Genomic DNA, 8,893 nt, shown 5'->3' with positions numbered 1-8,893 from the left:
GAAATTGATATTTGAGTTCTACTTTTCATTGTTGTTGCTTTTCTGTATTCTTTGATTGCACAGATAGCAGATGTACTGACCAAGTATTCTGTGAAACTGGAGGAAATGTCCTTCTTCTTGGCAGCTGATGTTCACAAGCTCATTAACCCTGAGGCCAAGGTAAATGTTTTACCTGGGGCAAGATAGCAGTCTGAATATTCCTAGAATGTCTTTCTTTCCCCAAATGAAATTCATTTTTTCTGCCTATCAATCACTCAAATATAGAAGAAATTTCTACTTGGCAGGGTATTGGTTATCATTTGTGTTCTTTTCTCCCCTCATTTTCTGTAGAAGAGACAATGTTTTGTTTGTTTTTACATGTCGTATGCTGCTTCTACTTCTGCTTTTATTTTTTAATACACAGAATGTAAAGAGAGCACTGCTGGATAATGAGAGGGCAACTGCCAAACTACTCTTGAATCGAATGAAATCAGAGCTTGAGAAAGAAAAATGTCATCAAGTGAAATGGCAATCGGGAGTCAAGGACTGGAAGCACATGCAAAAGAAGCGAGTAGTTCAGAGTTTCAGGTCAAAAATTTGGCAGTCTTCTTTTGCACAATGAGCAACACAAAGTGGCTAGTGTTCACTTTTGGTTTCTATCAAAGTAATACTTGATCATTTTTTCTTTCTACGTGATATCACGTATGATATCACATATATCATGTGATTCCATTCTACATATCTACTTTCCATCCTGCAGAGAATTTATGGCAAGTGAAGAAATACAGAATCCCCCAACTGTGAATATGGAAATGGAAAAGCTGATAAAGGAGCAGATGATACTCAGTGAACAGAGACTGAAGGTTTGGCAATATATCGGGTATGGCAAAAGAGGGTATAGCATAAAGGAAAACAATTGTTGCTGGAGTTAATGAAGGACTTGGCTACAAAATGCACTTTGCTTCCTGTCATTGTGTGATTGCTAAATGCAGCAATAAGGCAGGGACTACATCTATTTCTGTACGGCTCTTTTGAATGGAGAAAATGCATTCTTGATTTTCAGTGCCCCAGCTACACTTAATATGTGGAGATCAGGCTCTAAAAATGGAGGACAGCAGAAGTAAGTCTTGAAACATAGTAGAAATGGGCAAAGATGGGTGGAGAGCTAGAAGTTGGTGCTTTTGTCAAGGCATTTTTTCTCCATGGCGTGGGATTTTATTTGCGTAATAAATTAAGAGAGGAGTCTGGATAGAAATATAACGTTGCTACGTTTGAATATCCATCCTGAACACAAGACACATTGGTGTGGGTGCAATGCATTCCGATCTTTACAGGGAGGTTTTTTACGGTGGATGTAGGAACAAGGTAGATGACAGTTAGTTCCTTATCGGGCAGTAAACAGTTGGCCTTAAACAACAACAATCTCAGGTTTATTATCATTGCCAAGATGGCTGTAAATAAAAGAAAGCCCAGTAGTATGGATATTCGGATTCATAATTTTATCTTTGAAGTACTGACTGGTTTGTATTTTAGGATACCTGACTCTTGTTTCCTACTTTGATAGCACCTTGTTGCCTCCAACACGTGCCAAATCTGATGGAAACGAATGGTGCAGAACTCTGGAGAATTGAAACAAAAGTCTAGGTAGGTCGGGAAATCCTAGGAACATTCTGGAATTCAAGCAATATTTTCTTTTCTCCCGGGCAACGATGAGGCAGACAGTTGCTTTGAGAGTGCATGTTTGCTCTATTCTTTGTTCCGTGTGTTCCCACATACCTTCTCAGTTGCTTGGAGGTGGCAGCAAGAGCCAAAGAAGCTGCCTGTGGCATGGCTTTCCTTTGGCCAGTACAAACACCTGTGCATGGTGAGATCTAGCAGGAACTGGCTTGGTTAGAATGAATCTGGGGGAAATCAAAAGTTAATTTTGACATGGATCCCTTCTCAATCATACAAAAATACTCCTTTTTAACTCTTGGAGAAGAAGAGGGGAAGTATGAGAAGAAGAGGGGAAGTATTGGAGATACTTCCTTTCTCTGTGTCCTTGCAGCATGCCTTCCCTCTCTGTGTCTGCCTTCTCTTGCTCCAGAGAACATCCTGTTGGTATGTTTTTAGCCTGTATGGTAGCAAAGAAGTTGGTAGCGATTGTAAGCAACTTGCTACTTTGAAGCATTATGATAAAGAGCTGTGTATGAAAATGTCTTGATTTCTTTGGCTGGTAGTGTCTGGTGTCTGTAGGCAAAGGTCTGTAGGCACTGCTGGGATCTGTTCCGTGTGCTGGGATTCAGCACATGGCCTCTGTCATGTTTCCATGTCACACTGCACTATGAAAGATGGGAATTTTGACTGTGGTCTGTTCCATAGCATTCAGACAGCCCTAATGTGGAGTGCGTGGAGAAAATGAGCATCCAGTATGAGCTGGTCGAGGGCAAAAGTCAGGAGGAAGGGCAGATGTTCAAGTTGAGTGCCACAGCTTTTGGCTGTGATAGCCGTGGTCCAATGTGTCATTCGAGTAAAATGCGTCTGAGGATGCAAGTGGAATTCCTTTTTAAACTCCACCTTACTCTGTTCAAAAAGTAAGCCATCCCTTTGGTTTCACAGTAGTAGTTGGTATTTGTACTTGAAATATGGAAAAGCCTTAACAAATGCCGGTAATGGAGTGCTGTCCTACGTGAATGTGGAAGATGCAAGGAGCCTCAGCGCTTGTGCTAAATCTGTCTTATCTTGGGAAAGAAATTCCACCTCTGCCTCACTTTCTCCCTTTGTGTCCAACCAGATGGTATTGTTTACTAATCTAATATGGCATGTAGGAGGCTGAATCTATATCTGTCCATGACAAGAAAAGAAACACTACGTTTAGCCAGGCTCTCTGAAAGCCACGCAGTATTTCTTCTGTGCATGTCAATAATTTATTCTTCTTTTCCTTCAGATGACCCTGTTGGATATGAACATTTGCACAGCAGAAGATGCTGAAGTTGTGCACTCCAACATGCTTCAGATGACTGAGAAACTAAAAAGTAGGTTTGAAGAAGAAATGGAGCACATGGATGTACATTTCTTTTATTTGATGACATATGTTTCCATCACTCCTTGGGATTAGTCGTTTCTTCCTGTGCTCCCACCTGCAATGCCTTCTGCGTGGTAGGCTATTGATGTCACCTTAAAACGAGGTCCATAGTGTCACAAAACACTCCAAAGAAACAGTTTGGTGTGGAGGAGTTTCATGTGGAAGTGTTCATAATTCTTGTGTTTATTATTTGTAATATAAATAGATTGTATTTTTATGAACATTTCTATATGAAATACATATGATAGCGATGAATGACGTATGGTCCAGTCTGCTTAAGATCAGACTTTAGGAATAGCTGGAAATGATCTCCCAAATGTCTTCCAATCTTTTCTATTCATAAAAAAAGTCGGGCAGTTGGTTCTAAAGGGATAAATTATAGAATGTGATTTGGTGCTTTATGGTGCCAGAATAAACAGAAGTTTTGGTAATCCGCATTCTTAGCAGTTTACTTGGAGAATGATTATTATTACTCTCCAGATCGAAGATGCCATGTTGGATACCAGTCATAAAATTCCAGGCAGCCTTTTACCATGTTACATATTCTCTTACTCATTCATTTCACCTTCCAGCAGTTTAGAAAGAACTTGTTCACTTGAATGTTTTTCTTTGGAGTTATTTTAAGGAGACATCTAAATGGCCATAATGCAGGTAGAAACATTAAAACAAGGGTGTGCTATAAAGACAGGACTTCTTAATGCAAAGAGCCCTCTGAAATTCAAAATACCTGCTATAAAATTAAAAATGTAATCTTTGACTTTTAGATGGGAATTTCTACTCTTCAGTTTCATTCTGTCAGGTGCATTTTTGCTAACTGCTTGATTCACGCTGAATGGACAGTCCTGTCTTATTCTTGGTATGGCAACAGTGATAGAGATCACTGCTGCTTTCTGTAGAAAGTGGCTGCAAGTTGCTATTAGGAGATCTTGTGCAGGTCTAGAGTCTGATTGGATGTGAGGTTCTCATTGTTTCAACAAGCAACTTGGGGTGGCAGTGTCAGAGGTGTTCATTATCTAGGAAGATTTTCATAGGCGATGAGTTTTGCTGAGGTAGCTTTCTCTTCTGGGTGTAGAATATATGTGCATAATTAACTTCCTTGAATCCTAAATAGTGGGGGAGATTTTTGTATCTACGAAACCATTTTTACTAGCTTTTTAATGTGGCCTTAGATGATGAAAGTGATCTGGATACAATTTTAGATAAAAGGAAAATGATGAGCTGTGAGGAAGAGCTGAAGGAGTATTTGGAGAACACCCTTTCTTCTTGAGATCAAATTAGAACAAGGTATGAATTTTGTATCGTCAACTTAAAAGGTAGAGCATCTTTGAACATTGCTTGTACTACTTAGGCCTTGTTTTAATGCTGTTGTGTGAAGGTATGGAAAAAGAGTGCTTTTCACTTCATGTAAGAATATAGAATAATGTCCCTAGTGAACAAGGTTAAGGCAAATAATGCCCACGGTTTAGGAATGGGACAAAGGAAGACTGCTATCATTCAAAACCCATAGCACATCAGTATTACTGTGCATACCATCACATCCATGCCTTATTCAGAAGGTAAAAGGAGTAGTGCAGATTCTTGGATCACCAGAATCAGAAGTTGGTCTGCACCATCATCTCTTCACTCATAGATTTGATCTCATTCAAAGTTCTAGGAACTCCGACGTTTAAGATAGCCAAGCACTTGCAACTTTAAAAATCATCTAAAAATTGGTACAATACCGCTCTCCTTCCTGAAGATCTTAGCAGCAGCTCTGAAGCCATAGCGGAAGCAGCACTGTTCACACACCCAGGAGGTCTTTCATGCCTGCTCGATCTGAGGCACATTAGAAGAGCAGTATGGACCTGAGGGGCAGATGCACATACCTTCACACACCTCGCAGTGGCACTGTGGTTAGAGCTGGAGGTTTGATACTCTTCCTAATAATTTGAGCCGTTAAAACAAAGCCAGAGGTAACAGGCCAAGTGAAAATACAATGCCAGGTTGCGGAAAGAGAATGTTACCTATCTGAACACCTACATAAATTCCCCATCATTCTCTTTGTTTCGGAGACCAAGCCAATGTCCGTGTAAATGAAAACAAGTGTGAGTATTGATTTTTCTTGAATCAAGACTCAGCTTTATGTCCAAGTCAAAGGCAATAAACCAGAAAGGCTCCGCTGAGCACAGTGCACAACTAACATGGAAGACAGTAATTCGACCTCTTATGTTAGCAGTGTTTGCTGGGGTCTTCATGCTGGAGAACAGGAATCAATAACACGCACTCAATATGAATGCAAAGAGCAGAGTCTTTATTTTTAACAAAGAGATGATTTTTATACGTTTTCAGTGGTTACTTAGAGTTTGTTACAAAGAGTACGATTGGTTACACAAAAGACGTATATATGTTAATAGTAATTCTATTGGTTCATCTAAGATCTATCTTTCTACAGTCTAGTTATTGCGTAAGATACTCTTTGAAGTGGACATGGTATGTCAACTAAACAGGATCTTGCTTCCCCAGATGTCTTTTCCTTTGTTCTTGCTTATCTCAACGTTAAAATTTATGATTTTGTTTTTCTCCTATAGTCACGCCAAGGACACGGTAACCTTGAACAGACCTTTAACATAACTAAGGTAGTTTTCTATAGACAGGCTGCAGAGCCAGAGCTCCTACTAGGCCGCCAACATCTCCCCCTTTCTTTTCAAAAATAGCATTGGCCATACGTCGAATTTGAAAGGAATAACACTGGATGATGCAAGGTCCCATCCATAACACAGTTACTACAATTAGTACAATAATAATTCCTATCTTAAGGATATCTTTTACCCATGCAGAAATCTCAAAAGACATTAACCCGTCATCAAGGGGGTTGTGATTGACAGTAATCTTCTTAGCGTGATCTTGAAGCCATTCTAGCTGCTGATGGATTGAATCACTATGATCGGACAAGTTAAAACAACACATTCCTTCAAAATCTTCACAGTCTTTACTTTGGGCCAACAAAAGGTAATCAATAGCTGCTCTGTTTTGAAGAATAGCTTGTCGGAGACTACTCATATCTTGAGCCATTTGGGACAGAACTTGTGTAGTGACATTGGCCTGTTTAGCTGTCCAGCACGCTAGGTATTCCTTGCCAGGCTCTATCTCCACAGATTAAATATAGACCTTGAGGTAGGGAAAGGGGCTTAGAAATGTCTAAGTGAATATGACCTGAACCCCACCCATAGGGGGATGATCCACAATGTTCACTACTATTGTAAAACTTACGAGGGGTTAGCCAGACTTGTTTTTTAGATTCGTTAATGTTCCAACTAGTCTGCCCAAAATACACACATCCGGAGTGATTTGCTTTTTGGCTGTCTAGTAAATTTAACTCTTGAGGATCCCATGGCAGGGTTGTATTTAGAGATTTGAATATTTTTGCCAGGCAGTGACTGTTGTTTTTACTTCTGAGCAATTGATAGGGGGGGCTATAGTGATTTCTTGTGGTTGTACCAGTGACCCAATGAGGCAAGTTTTAAATGGGTCAGTGGCTGCACTAAGATGTAAACAAAAATTTGTGTTACCAGTTTTGCTGGCCCAAGCGATCCAGAAGTTCTCTTGAGGGAGGTTGATTGATTGCGAAAAGCACTGGGTAAGAGTCAAACATAGTGTTAGTAGCTTAATTAGCATCATTATTGCTATGGATTTTGCAGGCAACAGTATATTGGCTAGATATAATAATAGTACACCAAGCAGTCTCAACTAGCTTTGTATAATTTAAAATATACCACGCATACAATGCTAAATTCCTTTCTTCTATTGATTCAAATAGGCTTATAGCTTCACTAACAGTTAAGTCAGGCAGTTTTAACCACTTTCTAAGTGATTCTAAAGGTCTTACTGATTGGCGTTCCTGACATTCATTACATCCCAAAAAGCAAGTATAAATATCACTGGAGTTATACTCCCTTTTACAATTTCCACATAAGAAAGTTCCTAATTTCCATACTACACAACCGCAACGAGGAAATAATACTTCTTGTATTCTAGACCTAAGATATTTCTGTACTAGTCTACGCAAATCAATCACATCTGGAAAGTCTGGGATATTAGGGTGTGTTCTTATTGGTTCCTTGAGAATAATGATTAGGATCGGGATGATCTTGCACTCTATTCGTCCACCGTTGAATTTGGCTCCGTGTCTTCTCCAGTTTCCTCAATCTTTGATATCCAAGGCTTGACCCACTTGGCTGGGATCCAATTAGGTTTAGCACCTGTTAATACACAAGCATAACCCCGTCCCCATGTCAATAATTGGTGGGGACCAGTCCATTGTTGTGATTGGGGTTCCCATACAGATACTTGTATCTTATGAACAGTCAAAGATTCATCCTTGCAAAAATGCAGTGTAATGGGCAACATTTGGGTTTTTAGCTCAGGGTGTTCCATCCACATTTTCCAATTGTGGACATACAATGTTTTTGCTACGATTTCTTGTGGAGAGAGGGTGATATTCCCCTCCCTTTGTAAAGCAGAGAAAAGGCGTTTAAGGTCTTGATGTTTGCGTTCTACAATAGCTTGCCCAGTACTATTGTGAGGTACTCCTGTGACATGGGTAATGTTCCATCTACGTAGGAACTCACGTGAAGTAGAACTAACATAATTAGGACCGTTATCTGTTTTTATTTGTTGTGGGACACCAAGCACTGCAAAAGCTTCTAACCAGTGTCTGCAGGTTGCCTTACTTTTGGCGTTTATCATAGGCGTTGCCCATACTAGTCTGCTACAGGTATCAACAGTGACATGTACATGTTTAAAGCGTCCAAATGATGGCACGATTGTGACATCTGATTGAAACAATGTTCTAGGGTGGAGACCACGAGGGTTCACTCCTTGTAACTGGATTGGGGGTAGTTTTGCACAATCAGGACAACATGCTATGATACCTCGTGCCTCTTGTTTTGTTAGATGGAATTCCTTCTGTAGGCTTAATGCTGACTGGTGAAAAAAGGCATGAGAGGCAACGGCAAGGTCAAAATTACTGAGTCCAATGGCTGGTGAGGATACGATTTGGTCAATTTTGGCGTTTCCTTCTGATAAAAACCCTGGTAGATTGAGATGGCTGTGGATATGTGTTGAGAAAAAGGCATGGTGCCTGATATTAATTACATTTACTAGAAGAACGAGTTCATGATAAATTAAGGAGTTTGAGATTCGACCTATTAATGCGTCCTCAATTCTTTCCAAGATAGAGGCAACATACAAGGAATCGCTAACGAGATTAATTTCTTGAAAGTCAAAGTGTTGAAAAGCTAACGTTACAGCCTTGAGTTCAAGTAATTGTACTGATCCTTCCGGATGTTGGTAAACTACGACATCCCAGTTGCCATTTTTCCATATTGCATATCCGAACCTTTTGGTCCTTCCACTGGCATCAGTAAAAACAGTGATCGCATTGGGAATTGGCTTAGAGTTTCGCAATGTTTGACCTTTTAGTGGGAGGTTAGTGGAAAACAAGGCATGTGACAGATAATGATTATCAAGTTCTAAGCCAATAGTGGCTGTAGCAAATGTATACAATAGTGATTGCCATTCAGTGCAAAGAGACAAATTATTTACGGGCACATAAAGAGAAGATGCATCAACTCCAAAAACAGTACGCACTCGTTGGCGTGCTTTCAGAATTAAGGATCCTAAATGATCAATATGTCTTGTAACAGAGGAAGTGGGGCTACATGCTAAAAACACCCATTCCAATAAGAAGAAAGTCTTGAATGATTCCTGCCCAATTATAGCAATTTGTTCAGCAGGGTAGTTAATGATATAAAGGTTTATTGGTATGGTAGGATCAAACCTAAAAGCAGTTGTACAATGCAACTTTTTAGC

Source organism: Sturnus vulgaris, chromosome W (assembly GCF_052056855.1).
Source record: "Sturnus vulgaris isolate bStuVul1 chromosome W, bStuVul1.hap1, whole genome shotgun sequence".
NCBI lineage: Eukaryota > Metazoa > Chordata > Aves > Passeriformes > Sturnidae > Sturnus > Sturnus vulgaris.
Note: the sequence above shows the minus strand (reverse complement) of the source record.